Source organism: Apium graveolens, chromosome 1 (genome assembly GCF_009905375.1).
Source record: "Apium graveolens cultivar Ventura chromosome 1, ASM990537v1, whole genome shotgun sequence".
Taxonomy (NCBI): domain Eukaryota; kingdom Viridiplantae; phylum Streptophyta; class Magnoliopsida; order Apiales; family Apiaceae; genus Apium; species Apium graveolens.
Window position 1 is genome coordinate 39,439,259 of NC_133647.1, and position 15,947 is coordinate 39,455,205.

The following is a 15,947-nucleotide window of genomic DNA, read 5'->3' on the forward strand; positions in this document are numbered from 1 at the left end:
TTTCTGATTTAAGTCTGACTTCTTCCATTAAACTCTCCAAGTTCATTCCTGGATTTTCCTGAAGAAATAACTGTCTTGACATTTCTTCATCAAGATCTAAAAGTTCATCAGAACTTATCCTTTTACCAGTAGCAGAACTAATTCTTTTTCCAGTATCAGAACATGTCCTGTGACTTGTGATTTCAGCTTTTCTTGATGAGAAACCTCTACCTTGACTACGACCTCTACGTATTCCAGAGTTTCCTTGGTCATCTTTTTCATCATCCTTCCCTTTCAGTGTCTTATCAGTTTTGCATTTGGACTTAATTACTTTCTCCCCTTTTTGGCATCAGCAGGTAAAAGAAGAGAGACAAGCAATTCCACTGAGGCTTAGATTTCACTAAGTTGAGATTGCTGAGAAGCTTGATTTTTCAGAATATCATCAATCTGAGCTTGTTGTTTTTCTTGAGTCTTCTCAATATAAGCAACTCTGTTAAAGGTAGGTTGGAAGAATTTTTTCTTGTCAATCTTCTGAACTTGTTCTTGCTTAATGAATTCTTCCTGAATCTTATGTAGCTCTGTATGAGTAGTTGAATGGAGACCTCGTAGATGTTTAGTACTCAATACGGTGACTCTAAGCTGTGTTTTGAAATCATCAGTAATTAACATCTCATCAGCTTTTGTCAAGTGCTCAACCAGATTCTTTGCAGATGGAACACAAGTAATTGAGTTCCATTCCTTAGTCCACTCCTGACCAGCAGGAGTTTCACTCCAAGGCACTGGTGCTTCTCTGGTAACAAACTTCTTAACAAGTTCAGATTTAAGAACTGTTTGTTGAGGGGCATGTCCTGAAGGACCTGCTTCATCAGTATCTGCTTGTAGATCCGCATCACCAATATCTCCAGCATTTGCAGCATCAGAACTTACAGAATCAGCATCTTCTGACAAAACAACAGTATGCGAAGCAATTGAGGCTTCAGCATTATCTTCTAAGTGCTGATCTGGATCCAAGTTCTGATCAACAGCCATATCCTGATGCTCACCTATATTCTGATCATCAACATCTAGATGCAGAAAAGGTGTAGTAGATAATTCTGGAGTTTGGGTAGCATCAGTAACAGGAGTTGTTGATGGATTAGTTGCTGTTGGAGCTTCTAAGTAAAGTACTTCAGGCGCAACCAGGTTCTGAATATCAATATCAGCACTTGTGCCTGGGTCAACAGGAGATACAGACTTTTGAACAGGAGACACAGATGGTGTGTTGGCCTTTTCAGTAACAGCTTCCTGAGTTGGAGTTGATGGAGAAGTAGTGACTTTAGCAGATTCCTTTTCTTGTGAGATCAGAGATTCCTGATCTCCTTCCTTAGCTGCTGCTTTTTCATCATCTGAAATTGGCCTTTTTGCCCTCTGTTTCTTGTATCTCTTTGAAGATATGGATTCCTTGGGAGTTTCATCAACAGTCATTCTTCTAAGCCTTTTGAGAAGCATAGATCCCCCAATTCTAGAATCCTTCTGAGAAGGCACGCTCTCAGCTTCTTTATCAACAGGTTCTGAAGTAGGAACCTGTTCCTCACTATCAGATTCATCTCTCAAAACAATCCTCCTTCTCTTCTGAGTTGTTTGAGGAACAGTCTTTGTCCTCTTAGGCTTGGAAGATGAAGGCTTCACAGTAGGTGCTGAGGATGAAGGTAGGGCTGTCTGTGAAGTTGAGAGATATGATTTGAGATATGTCCTGAGGGTAGGTTGAGTAGTATGAGTGGTATGTTCTGATGGTTATTGTGGTGTTTGAGATGTGGTGGTTGGTTGGACATTGGGATAAACAGTTCTATAGGATTCATGATCAGCATTTACCAAGATCTGTTTTACAGACTGAGGAATTTGTAAAGGTCTAACCACTTATTTCTTCGTGTCAGCATTTACCAGGTCATTAAAGTAACGTTTTGCAACTTTGAAAGGTGGAGTTAAGGTACTGGCTAACTGAGGTTCATCAGTACAAAATGTATATATAAGCTGACAGAATCTAGCAAAGTAGACAACATTCCTATCCTCTGTCATCCTATCCCCAATAAAACCTATCACAGCAGTTGCAAAATCAAAATGAGTTTGGTTAATGATAGCATACCCGATGTGCTGACTCATTATAGGGATGGCATCAAAATTTGAACACTTATTCCCAAAAGCTTTAGTGATACAGTCAAAGAAGAAGCTCCATTCCCTCCTGATATGAGCCCGTTTCAACTGCCCAAGCTTTGCCAAACTCTGCTCATACCCCAAAATGGCCATTAACTCCTGAAGAGCTGATTCCTATGGGGTTGAAAAAATACATTCTTCCGGTAGATGTAGGGCCTTGCGAATTGTACCAGGAGTTACCCCATATGTAGAATCACCCACTTCGAAAACAATACTAGGAGTACCATTTTGACCACCATTATCAAAGTTTCCAGTCCTCCAAAATGTCAGAACTTGTTGGCTTGAAAAGGTTGAAGGTTGGGTCAATGCATACCCGATTTCACTGTGTGCAAGAAGATCATGCACAAAATACAACTCAGACGGAGCTTCAGCATTATCAAGAATTGCAGCATAGTTGTTTGGAACAAATTTAGCTCCATCAATGATCAAATCCTTAGGTGCCATGAAAATAATCGAGATTTAAGAGTGCCTGTTAGGTGTTTGATAAAATGTCTATTTGAAAAACCAACGTCAGGAGAAGAAAGAGAGTAAAAGCAAATAGAGAGATAAAGTAGAAAAGTGAATAAAAGATTAGAAAATCCTCTCTCTTTCTTACTTATACTTTGTAAAAATAAAATGTTACCGTTGGACACCTGTCAGACATGCAGTAATAACGAATAGTTAATGGGCACGGGAAAACAGTAATCATTACTTACCCACTTGCAGTTTTTCAAGAAAAAACCGTTCCACTTACCCAGTTATTCCATTAATCAAGGTAAATCAGTTTTAATTCAAAATTGAAACTCTTTCCTCTTATTCAATTATTTTTCACTGCAACACCAATATTCTGAAAAAAATCGAGTGAGAATGACCAAAATAAATCAGGTGAGCAAGTACTGATAAAGTAAAATCAGAACTTAATTTAAAACAAAATTTATATGGTCATCAGAATATGAATATTTATCATGATTTAACAATGCATTACAAAATATCTCAGAGACAAGATCTTGAAAAAAAACAAATTTCATTAATATATCAAGAGAATACATTCATGAAATTTAAATTACATCAGAACTGTTTACAAGATTGTCCTAAGCTGCTAAATCTAACATCAACAGCCTTAGTCCTAGCTCAAGAAGCAAGGCAAGGCTGACGATGAAGAAAAACAGGAAGAAGAAATAAATCATTTCTTCTTCCTACTCTCGACAAACAGAATAGCGAGTCGGATGATTCGCTCTTGCTGGCGGAGAGCTTCCAGCCTTTCCTCCTCCAATCGCTCCAGATGGTGATGGTAATCCATGTAGAAGAACAGGAGGTGGGTGAGTACCTCCTGGGGAACTGAGTCCCATATCTCATCAGGAATGGCAGTGACGTGCCATTCCTGCTGCTAGGCTTCACAGCTCAGCTCCATGTTGAATGTTTCATAGTTCAAAAACATATTGTAATTGACCATGGTGTTTTTGATATAAAAAAAATGAAGATGAGTTTGTGATAAAAGAGTTGATGTGAAGGCTGATGTGAAGTGGTTGTTTATATAGGCAAAAGAATGCCAGGAGACGCAAGGGAATTTAATGCTGATAGGTAAAATTAATTCTACCTCGTCTCCCTAGACTGGGAAGACGAAAAATAGTCATTGGAAGTGTAAGTCAGGGTTAATGCGCACAAGTAACAAGTAAAAATTACTGTACGGGTATGTGAACCACTATCCCTAATGATATTGACTGTTAATATTCTACCCAAACATAGTCTGATTTAAAATGAAACTGTTTTTAGATTTTATGCACAAATAAGTCAAGTAAAGAATCAGAATTTAATATCAGAACTTAGACTTATGTCAGAACTTAACAGTTACCAGAATATAATTTCTTAACTTGAAAAATGAATGCCTATCTTAGTAAGTCCTCACACAAATTCTGATTTAGATTTTTCAGAACTTAATCATCAGAACATGCAATCAGAACTTGTCCTCAGGGTTTGTGCAACGTGACACAGAAACTGTTTATCTAAAATAACATAGATCACCACAGTAAGTTTCATCATTCATATGGAGTGTTTAGTGTGTGCATTAAGCTAAATATCAGATAAAGAGTAAAGTCTGATTCACTTCAGTACATCTTAGAAATAAGGCATAACTAAAACTTTACTAAAAACCTGTCATTATTCTGAAACCTACTATTGAATGAGTTCATGCTTGAGTCCACCTCAACTATTTTGTGCTAATTTTGTGCATCTTTTTAAATTCCATTTTACAGTGGCTTCTCAGTGTAAGTGAGTCACGACTGCTTATCAGAATTTATGCTATTATCAGAGTATTTCTCCAGTAATCATAGAGTGTGAAAAGTCACCAAGAAAATATTTTGCTTTTCTGATGCATATTTAGTTAATACCAGCAATGCACTTGGGTCGTTCCTTCAATATTTTTACTCTAGATCTCAAAGGAGTACCTGAATTTTAATCCTTGAATCTTTTCTTTTTCTTTTGATAAGAGAGGTTTATCAGCACTTAGTACATTCAACAAATTTACTAGCGTCAGAACTTAACAGATGAGAAGCATTATTCTAGTTTGTGACTTAGTAATAAGATAGACAAAGTAAACTCAACTAAGCTCAATATCAGAATTTGCTTGTGCCAAATAGATTTCCACAGAAATAATTACTTCTAACATGGGATCCCTAGTTTATTTAGGACTACTAGGTCAGCATCTAGCACATGTATCCTCATAGGATTGAATAGTTACATAAACAGACATATCATTTTCAGAGTTTAGAAAGTTACATCAGACAACAATCAATACTTAAGCAAGTTTTCAATTAAGCACATAATACACAAAGAGAGTAATTTCTGTAAATACTGATCATAAAGTCTGATGCATCAGAACAAAACTAAGCAGATTTAGAGAAAGAACCTGAAACCATTCCAAGTTCATTTACCAATCTTGTAAAAGTAGCTTCACACAGTGGTTTTGTGAAGATATCTCCTAGTTGTTGATCTGTTGGAACAAAGTGCAATTCCAATGTACCTTCATCCACATGTTCCCTTATGAAGTGGTACCTAATGCTGGTGTGCTTTGTCATTGAGTGTTGAACTGGATTACCTGTCATAGCAATAGCACTTTGATTATCACAGTAAATAGGGATTTTGAAATATGTTAACCCATAATCCAGTAACTGATTCTTCATCCAAAGAGTCTGTGCACAACAACTTCCTGCAGCAATGTACTCTGCTTCTGCAGTTGATGTGGAAATTGACTTTTGTTTCTTGCTAAACCAAGAAACCAATCTGCCTCCAAGAAATTGGCAGCTTCCACTTGTGCTTTTCCTGTCAATTTTGCAACCTGCAAAATCTGCATCTGAGTAACCTATTAGTTTAAAATCTTATTCTTTGGGATACCACAATCCCAGATCAGCTGTTCCCTTAGGATACTTGAATATTCTTTTTACAGCTGTTAAGTGAGGTTCTCTTGGATCTGCTTGAAATCTTGCACAAAGACAGGTAACATACATGATATCAGGTCTACTAGCAGTTAGATAGAGTAGAGAGCCAATCATACCTCTGTAATCAGTAATATCTACTGATTTACCAGTATCCTTGTCCAGTTTTGTTGTAGTGGCCATGGGAGTGGATGCACTTGAACAATCTTGCATTCCAAATTTCTTCAACAAGTTTCTGGTGTACTTAGTTTGACAAATAAAAGTGCCTTCTTCATTTTGCTTGACTTGAAGGCCCGGAAAATAGCTAAGTCCCCCCATCATACTCATCTGATACCTTGACTGCATCAGTTTGGAAAACTTCTTGCAAAGTCTGTCATTTGTAGACCCAAAAATGATATCATCAACATAAATCTGGACCAGAAGTAAGTCCTTTCCATGGTTGAGGTAGAATAATGTTTTGTCTATAGTTCCTCTGTTAAATCCACTTTCCAAAAGAAACTGAGCTAAAGTCTCATACCATGCTATAGGAGCTTGCTTAAGTCCATAAAGTGCTTTATCAAGCCTGTAGACATAATCTGGATATTTGGAATCTACAAAGCCTGGAGGTTGTTCAATATATACTTCCTCCTCCAATTCTCCATTGAGAAAAGCACTTTTCACATCCATTTGAAAGACAGTAAACTTTGTGTGAGCAGCATAAGCCAAAAATATCCTTATGGCTTCTAACCTAGCAACTGGTGCAAATGTTTCATCATAATCAATTCCCTCCTGTTGAGAATATCCTTTTGCAACCAACCTTGCCTTATTCCTTATAATTATGCCATCACTATCAGTTTTGTTTCTGAATACCCACTTTGTACCAATAACAGATCTATTCTTTGGTCTTGGCACTAGGGTCCAGACTTTGTTTCTTTCAAATTCATTTAACTCTTCTTGCATTGCTTGCACCCAATCAGCATCTTGAAGAGCTTCTTCCACTTTCTTTGGCTCAGTCTGAGAAAGAAAAGAATTGTAAAGACATTCGTTTGAAGTATCTGTTCTAGTTCTGACACCTGCATTAGGATTTCCAATTATCAAATCAGGTGTATGTGATTTAGTCCACTTCCTTGCAGATGGAAGGTTTTCTCTAGAACTGGATGCTCCCCCATGATCCATGCTGTCTTCATTTTCATTTTCTGATGCTCCCCCTGAAACTATGCTCTCTGAGTTGGATTCTTCAGAATTTGGATTTTCAGAACTATCAGAACTTGGCTTATCAGAACTTGACGAATCAAAACTTGAAGAGCCAGTTATATGTTCTGATGCTTCTTGAGATGTGGTAAGATCTTGTGTATGCTCCCCCTGCATAGGTGCATCTACCTTTGGCGTAGTCACCACAGTTTCAATAACGTCAGAGTTTAATCCATCAGAGTTTGCAGTATCAGGATTTAGATTGTCAGGATTATTAGTATCAGAATTTGAGTCTTCATTTTCAAATCTCAGCTGATCATGATCAATAAAATCTTCAAGTCCAGTAATCTTCTTGTCATCAAAAGAGACATTGATAGACTATATGACCACTCTTGTTCTCAAGTTATAGACTCTGAAGGCTTTTGTGGAAAGTGGATATCCAACAAAGATTCCTTCATCAGCTTTTAGATCAAATTTGGATAGCTGTTCAGGATGAGTCTTAAGAACAAAACACTTGCATCCAAATACATGAAAATACTTCAGATTTGGCTTCTTTTTCTTCACCATCTCATATGGTGTCTTTCCTTGCTTGTTAATGAGTGTTGCATTTTGAGTAAAACAAGCAGTCTGCACAGCTTCAGCCCAGAAATAGGTTGGAAGCTTTGCTTCTTCAAGCATTGTACGTGCAGCTTCAATGATAGTTCTATTCTTCCTTTCAACAACTCCATTTTGCTGTGGAGTTCCAGGAGCAGAGTATTCCTGCTTAATTCCATGGTTTTTGTAGAACTCTTCCATTATCAAATTCTTGAACTCAGTGCCATTATCACTCCTTATTGTCTTCACATAATCTTTGACCAATTTATCCAGTTATTTGACATGATCAATCAAGATAGATGCAGTTTCACTTTTTGTGTGCAAGAAATACACCCATGTGTATCTGGTGAACTCATCCACTATGACCAAAGCATATTTCTTCTTTGAAATAGACATGACATTCACTGGACCAAATAGATCAACATGCAGTAGGTGATAAGGCTCAACAATTGATGATTCAGTCTTGCTCTTGAATAAGGATTTTCTTTGTTTAGCCTTCTGACAAGAATCACAAAGGCCATCAGGAGCAAATACTGACTTTGGCAGTCCTCTCACAAGATCTTTCTTGACTAATTCATTTATATTGTTGAAATTTAAATGAGAGAGTTTCTTGTGCCAATTCCAGCTTTCTTCAATTGATGCTCTACTCATCAGACAGATTGCAGAACCATCAGTACTTGTTGAAAGCTTAGCTTCATAAATGTTACCACGCCTGTATCCTTTCAGAACAACTTTGCCTTTAGATTTACTCACAACTTCACAGTGTTCTTCAAAGAAATCAACATGATAACCTCTGTCACAAATTTGACTTATACTCAACAGATTGTGTTTAAGTCCTGAGACCAGAGCTACTTTTTTAATGATGACATTCCCAAGATTGATATTGCCATATCCCAATGTTTTTCCAATGTTGCCATCTCCATAAGAAACACTTGGGCCAGCTTTCTCCACAAAGTCTGATAGCAGGGCTTTATTTCCAGTCATATATCCTGAACATCCACTGTCCAGAACTAGGATATTTTTCCTGTTGCCCTGCAGTCACAAAGACCACTAATGATTAGTTTTAAGGACCCAGACTTGCTTGGATCCTTTGGCCTTATCAAGTTTGTTAACATTTGCAGCAGATTTAACATTAGAGTTTATGTTAACATTTTTCTTATCAGAACTTACACTATCAGACTTTGAATCAGAATTTACACTAGAAGGAACAATGGAAACTTTCTTTAAAGAAGGTTTTATTTGATAATAATCATAGTACAAACTATGATATTCCTTACAAGTATAAATGGAATGCCATAAACTACCACAATGAAAACAAGGATTTTGTGGATTATATCTAACAGACTGACTCTTAACTCCTGACTTTAAAGGTAAGGAGTTTATGTTATTATTTTTCCTGTAAAAAGAGGCCAGATAGTTAGAACTTCCACAGTTATGACACATTTTCCTAGGAGCTTTAGGAACAGGCTTATCATCATTGCTTTTATTCACACCTTCCTTTTCATTCCTATTTTTCCTAGGTGATTTTACCTTGTTTGCGTTCTTAACATCTTTCAGCTTATGCTTAAGCTGCTTCTTAGTCATTAAACCTATATTTACTTCAGCTGTCTTTTCCTGTTTAAGTTTGTCAGAAGTTAATCCCTCTTTAACTTCTGATTTCTCATTATCAGACTTTACAGTTACAAACTTAACATGTTTTAACTTTGGCTTTTGCTTAACAACAGGCTTAATTTCTACAGTTCCTTTATCATTCTTATCCTCTCCATAACCTAATCCCTCTTTCCAATTTTCACTACTTAGCAAATTTTGAGTTGTTCTGCCAGAGTTAGTCCAAGTCCTGATAATCTCTCTTTCCTTTTCTAACTCAGTTTTTAGAGATTCATTCATTTTTAGCAATTCATCCCTAACATAAAAAGCATCATCTCTATCCTTCTGAGTTTGATGGAACATAACTAACTCTTTTTCTAAGAAATCATTTCTTTTCTTAAAAGCAAGATTTTTAGAAGTAAATCTTTCACATGTTAAAGTTTGATCTCTATAACTAACAAACATGGTTTTAAGATATCTTCTCAACTCATTAATATCATCAGTATGAAAAGCTTAAGTAGTCTGAGGTACCTTTGATTCAGCAGCTTCAGAACTGCTTTCAGCACTTGCTTTATCAGCATTTGCCATCAAAGCATAATTCTCCTTACTTTCAGAGTCTGAGGTGTCTGTCCAGCTTTTCTTCTTTGTAACAAGAGCCTTGCCTTTGTCACCCTTCACTTTCTTGCAATCAGGAGATATGTGGCCTTTCTCACCACAGTTATAGCATTTGACATTGGTATAATCTCCTCTATCAGACTTTCCTCCTCTGCCCTCAGATCTTCTGAAATTCTTCTTATCAGAACTTGTGCCTTTCCTGGAAAACTTCTTTCCCGCCCTGAACTTCCTGTATGCAATCTTTGTGATCCCTTTCACCATAAGAGCACACAGCTTCATCATCTCCTCATCAGCATCAGTCTCAGGCAAGCTTTCAGAATCTGAGTCATCATCACTTTCAGAACTTGATGACTCAGTATCAGACTTTGTGAAAAGAGCTTTACCCTTGTCTTTCCTTGAGGTAACTGCCTTGGGGGATTCTTCTTCAGCCTTAAGAGCAACTGTCCTTGACTTTCCTCCTTTCCTCTTGCTTCTTTGTTCCATCTCAAGTTCATGAGTCTTGAGCATTCCATAAATTTCATCAAGAGTTGTTTCATCAAGATTGTATTTGTCTCTTATTGTTGTTGCCTTCAAATCCCAGCATTTAGGAAGAGCTAACATGAATTTAAGGTTTGTATCTTCAAGGTCATACTCCTTATTAACCAGTGACAAATCATTCAAGAGTTTGACAAATCTATCATATAAATCAGTCAATGACTCATTAGCCTTTGAGTCAAAGTGTTCATACTCTTGAGTGAGTATTGTCTTCCTGTTCTTCTTAATTGTATCAGTTCCCTGACACCTTGTTTCCAGAGCATCCCATATCTCCTTTGCAGTCTTGCAGTTAATTACCCTGTTTGACATTACATTATCAATGGCACTATGTAGTAAGTGTCATACCTTGGCATCCTTAGCAATTGATGTGATATCTTCAGCAGTGTAATCACTCTTCTCCTTTGGTACAGTCTTTGCTGCTTCACCTGCAACTGCAACAGCGAGCTTGGTTGGTTTGTGAGGTCCTTCCTTAATTCTATCAAGATATTCTGGATCTGTAGCTTCCAGAAACATGGTCATCCTCACCTTCCATATGGCATATTCAGATGGTCTCAATATGGGAACTCTGATGGTTTCATACCGACTTTGAATTTGTGTTTTTGGAGGTTCTTCAGTTTTGGTGGGCTTAATTGGAGTTTCTGTGTCAGACATGATTGTGTTTGGATCTTAAACTGGCTGTGCGTTAACAGATAGGCTCTGATACCACTTGTTAGGTCACACACACACTGTAGAGGGGGTGAATACAGTGTAAAGTACAATCAAATCGAACTTTAAGAACTCAAGTAACAGAAAACAAACTTTATTGAAACAATAAACTCTGTTACAGTATGGAACTTTTACCTCTCAGTGATGAACAAATATCACGAGAGCTGCTAGGGTTATAATGAATAATATTTTTGATAATGATAACACTTATAGTGTAAACCCTATATCTGTGTTTATATACTACACAGTTACAAGATAATCGCTAATTGATATGGAATATAATTCTGCTTCCTAAAATATATCAATCAGATATCTTTTCTTCCAAGTATTCTATTCTTCATAGAATTCCTTCTTCATGCATATCTCTTCTTATGTTTGTCTCGATCTTCTTTCCTTTAATCAGTTGCTGTCCTTATCTGAACGTCCTTCAGTACTTAAGTTCTGATATCCATCTTCTGATAATTATCTCCTGATAATATAAGTACTGATATCCTTAAGTCCTGACTTTCAGTAAGTACTGATTTATCCTGTTTAAGTAAGATCTGAAAACTAAACATAAATCATATTAGCCATGACATTATCAAATATATCTAACAACTCTGATGTTAAATCCGCTGTAAATGTTAACAAACTTAATAAGGCCAAAGGATCCAAGCAAGTCTGGGTCCTTAAAACTAATCATTAGTGGTCTTTGTGATTGCAGGGTAAGAGGAAAAACATCCTAATTCTGGACAGTGGATGTTCAGGACATATGACTGGAAATAAAGCCCTGCTATCAGACTTTGTGGAGAAAGCTGGTCCTGGTGTTTCTTATGGAGATGGCAACATGGGAAAAACTCTGGGATATGGCAATATCAATCTTGGGAATGTCATCATTGAAAAAGTAGCTCTAGTCTCATGACTTAAATACAATTTGCTGAGTGTTAGTCAAATCCGTGACAGAGGTTATCATGTGGATTTCTTTGAAGAATACTGTGAAGTTGTAAGCAAATCTACAGGAAAAGTTGTTCTGAAAGGATACAGGCATGGTAACATTTATGAAGCCAAGCTTTCAACAAGTACTGATGGTTCTGCAATCTGTCTGTTAAGTAGAGCATCAATTGAAGAAAGCTGGAATTGGCACAAAAAACTCTCTCATTTAAATTTCAACAGTATAAATGAACTAGTCAAGAAAGATCTTGTGAGAGGACTGCCAAAATCAGAATTTGCTCCTGATGGCCTTTGTGATTCATGTCAAAAGGCAAAACAAAGAAAATCTTCATTCAAGAGCAAGACTGAATCTTCAATTCTTGAGCCTTATCACCTACCACATGTTGATCTATTTGGTCCAGCGAATGTCATGTCTATTGCAAAGAAGAAATATGCTATGGTCATAGTGGATGAGTTCACCAGATACACATGGGTGTATTTCTTGCACATAAAAAGTGAAACTGTATCTATCTTGATTGATCATGTCAAACAACTGGATAAATTGGTTAAAGACTCTGTGAAAATCATAAGAAGTGATAATGGCATTGAGTTCAAGAATTTGATTATGGAAGAGTTCTTCAAAGACCATGGAATAAAGCAGGAATTCTCTGCTCCTGGAACTCCACACCAAAATGGAGTTGTTGAAAGAAAGAATAGAACTCTTATTGAAGCTGCACGAACTATGCTTGATGAGGCAAAGTTACCAACCTATTTTTGGGCTGAAGCTGTGCACACTGCTTATTTTACTCAGAATGCAACACTTATCAACAAGCATGGGAAGACACCATATGAGATGGTGAAGAAAAAGAAGCCAAATCTGAAGTATTTTCATGTATTTGGATGCAAGTGTTTTGTTCTTAAGACTCATCTTGAACAGCTATCCAAATTTGATCAAAAAGCTGATGAAGAATTTTTGTTGGATATCCACTTTCCACAAAAGCCTTCAGATTTTCTACAATTTAAGAACAAGGGTTGTCATGGAATCTATCAATGTCTCTTTTGATGATAAGAAGATTACAGGACTTGAAGATTTCAATGATCATTATCAGCTGAGATTTGAGAATGAAGTTTTAAATTTTGATTCTATAAATCCTGATAGTCTAAATCCTAACAGTCTAAATCCTGATACTGCAAACTCTGATGGGTTAAACTCTGATGTTATTGAAACTGTGGTGACTATGCCAAAGGAAAATGCACCTGTGCAGGGGGGCATATTGAAGATACAACCACATCTCAAGAAGCATCAGAATCTAGAACAGGCTCTTCAAGTTCTGATTCATCAAGTTCTGATAAGCCAAGTTCTGATAATTCTGGAAACTCAAATTCTGATTCACAAGTTTTGATGGGCCAAATTTTGATAATTATGGAAACTCAAATTCTGAAGGATCCAACTCAGAGAGCATAATTTCAGGGGGAGCATCAGAAAATGTTGATGGAGACTGTATGGATCATGGGAGAGCATCCAGTTCTAGAGATAACCTTCCATCTGCAATGAAGTGGACTAAAGCACATACACCTGACTTGATTATTAGAGATCCTGAAGCAGGTATTAGAACTAGAACATCAACATCAAATGGATGTCTCTATCACTCTTTTCTTTCTCAGACTGAACCAAAGAAAGTGGAAGAAGCTCTTCAAGATGCTGATTGGGTGCAAGCAATGCAGGAAGAGTTAAATGAATTTGAAAGAAATAAAGTCTGGACCCTAGTGCCAGACCAAAGAACAGATCTGTTGTTGGTACAAAGTGGGTGTTCAGAAACAAAACTGATAGTGATGACATAATTATAAGGAATAAAGCAAGGCTGGTTGTAAAAGGATACTCTCAACATGAGGGAATTGATTATGATGAAACATTTGCACCAGTTGCTAGATTGGAAGCCATAAGGATATTTTTGGCTTATGCTGCTCACAAAAAGTTTACAGTCTTTCAAATGGATGTAAAAAGTGCTTTTCTTAATGGAGAATTAGAAGAAGAAGTATATGTTGAACAACCTCCAGGTTTTATAGATTCAAAATTTCCTCATCATGTCTACAGACTTGATAAATCACTTTATGGCCTTAAGCAAGCTCCAAGAGCATGGTATGAGACATTAGCTCAGTTTCTTCTGGAAAGTGGATATTACAGAGGGACTATTGACAAAACATTATTTTATCTCAACCATGGAAAGGACTTACTTTTGGTGTAGATATATGTTGATGATATCATTTTTGGTTCTACAAATGACAGACTTTGTAAAAGGTTTGCCAAGCTAATGCAGTCAAGATATCAAATGAGTATGATGGGAGAACTTAGCTATTTTCTGGGCCTTCAAGTCAAGCAGAATGAAGAAGGAACTTTTATTTGTCAATCTAAGTACAACAGAAATTTGTTGAAGAAAGTTGGAATACAAGACTGTTCAAGTGCATCCACTCCTATGGCCACTGCAACAAAATTGGATAAGGATACTGGTATATCAGTAGATATTACTGATTACAGAGGTATGATTGGCTCACTACTCTATCTAACTGCAAGTAGACCTGATATCATGTATGCTACCTGTCTTTGTACAAGATTTCAAGCAGATCCAAGAGAACCTCACTTAACAGCTGTAAAAAGAATTTTCAAGTACCTCAAGGGTACAGCTGATCTAGGATTGTGGTATCCTAGAGAATCAGACTTTAAGCTAATAGGTTACTCAGATGCAGATTTTGCAGGATGCAAAATTGACAGGAAAAGCACAAGTGGAAGCTGCCAATTTCTTGGAGGCAGATTAGTTTCTTGGTTTAGCAAGAAACAAAAGTCAATTTCCACATCAACTGCAGAAGTAGAGTACATTGCTGCAGGAAGCTGTTGTGCACAGATTCTTTGGATGAAGAATCAGTTACTGGATTATGGATATTCTAAAATCCCTATTTACTGTGATAATCAAAGTACCACTTCATAAGGGAACATGTGGATGAAGGTACAGTGGAATTGCATTTTGTTCTAATAGATCAACAACAAGTAGATATCTTCACAAAACCACTATATGATGCTACTTTTACAAGATTGGTAAATGAACTTAGAATGGTTTCAGGTTCTTCCTCTAAATCTGTTTAGTTTATGTTCTGATACATCACACTTTATGATCAGTATTTGCAGATATTACTATCTTTGTGTAATCTGTTCTTAAATTGAAATTTTCTAAGTGCTGATTGTTGTCTGATGTGAATTTCTAAACTCTGATAGTGATATGAATGTTTCTGTGACTATTCAATTCAATGAGGATAACTGTGCTAGATGCTGACCTAATAATCTTTAATATACTAATAATCCCATGTTTGAAGTAATTGTTTATGTGGAAATCTTTTAACACAAGAAAATTCTGATATTGAGCTTGGTTAAAGTTTACTTTGTGTATCTTATTACTAAGTCAAAAACTAGAATAGTGCTTCTTATCTGTTAAGTTCTGATGTTAGTAAATCTGATGGATGTACTAAGTGCTGATAAGCCTCACTTATTAAAAGAAAAAGAAAAGAAAATAAATTAAAATCAGGTACTCCTTTGAGATCTAGAGAAAAATATATGTGGAAGGGAAGACCCAAGTGCATTGCTGGTATTAAGTAATATGCATTAGAAAAGCAAAATAAAATTTTCTTGGTGACTTTTCACATTCTCTGATTACTGGATAAATACTCTGATAATAGCATAAATTCTGATAAGCAGTCGCGACTCACTTACACTGAGAAGCCATTGTAAAAAGGAATTTCAAAAGATGCATAAAATGAGCACAAAACAGTTGAGGTGGACTCATGCATGAACTCATTCTATAGTAGGCTTCAGACTAAAGACAAATTTTAAGAAAAGTTCTTAGTTATGCCTTATTTCAAAGATGTACTGAAGTGAATCAGAATTTACTCTTTGTCTGATATTTAGATTAATGCACACACTTACAGTCCATATGAATGATGAAAATTACTGTGGTGATAAATGTTGTTTTAGATGAACAATTTAAGTGTCAGTTGCATAAATTCTGAGGACAAGTTCTGATGGAAGTTCTGATGATTAAGTTCTGATGAAATCATATCAGTATTTGTGTGAAGAATTACATAAATACACATTCACTTTTCGAGTTAAGGAGCCATATTCTGATGATTTTTAAATTATGATAATAATCAAGTTCTGATGCTGATGTGGCAGTATTTATTTACTTGGTTTATTTTTGGTCATTACTT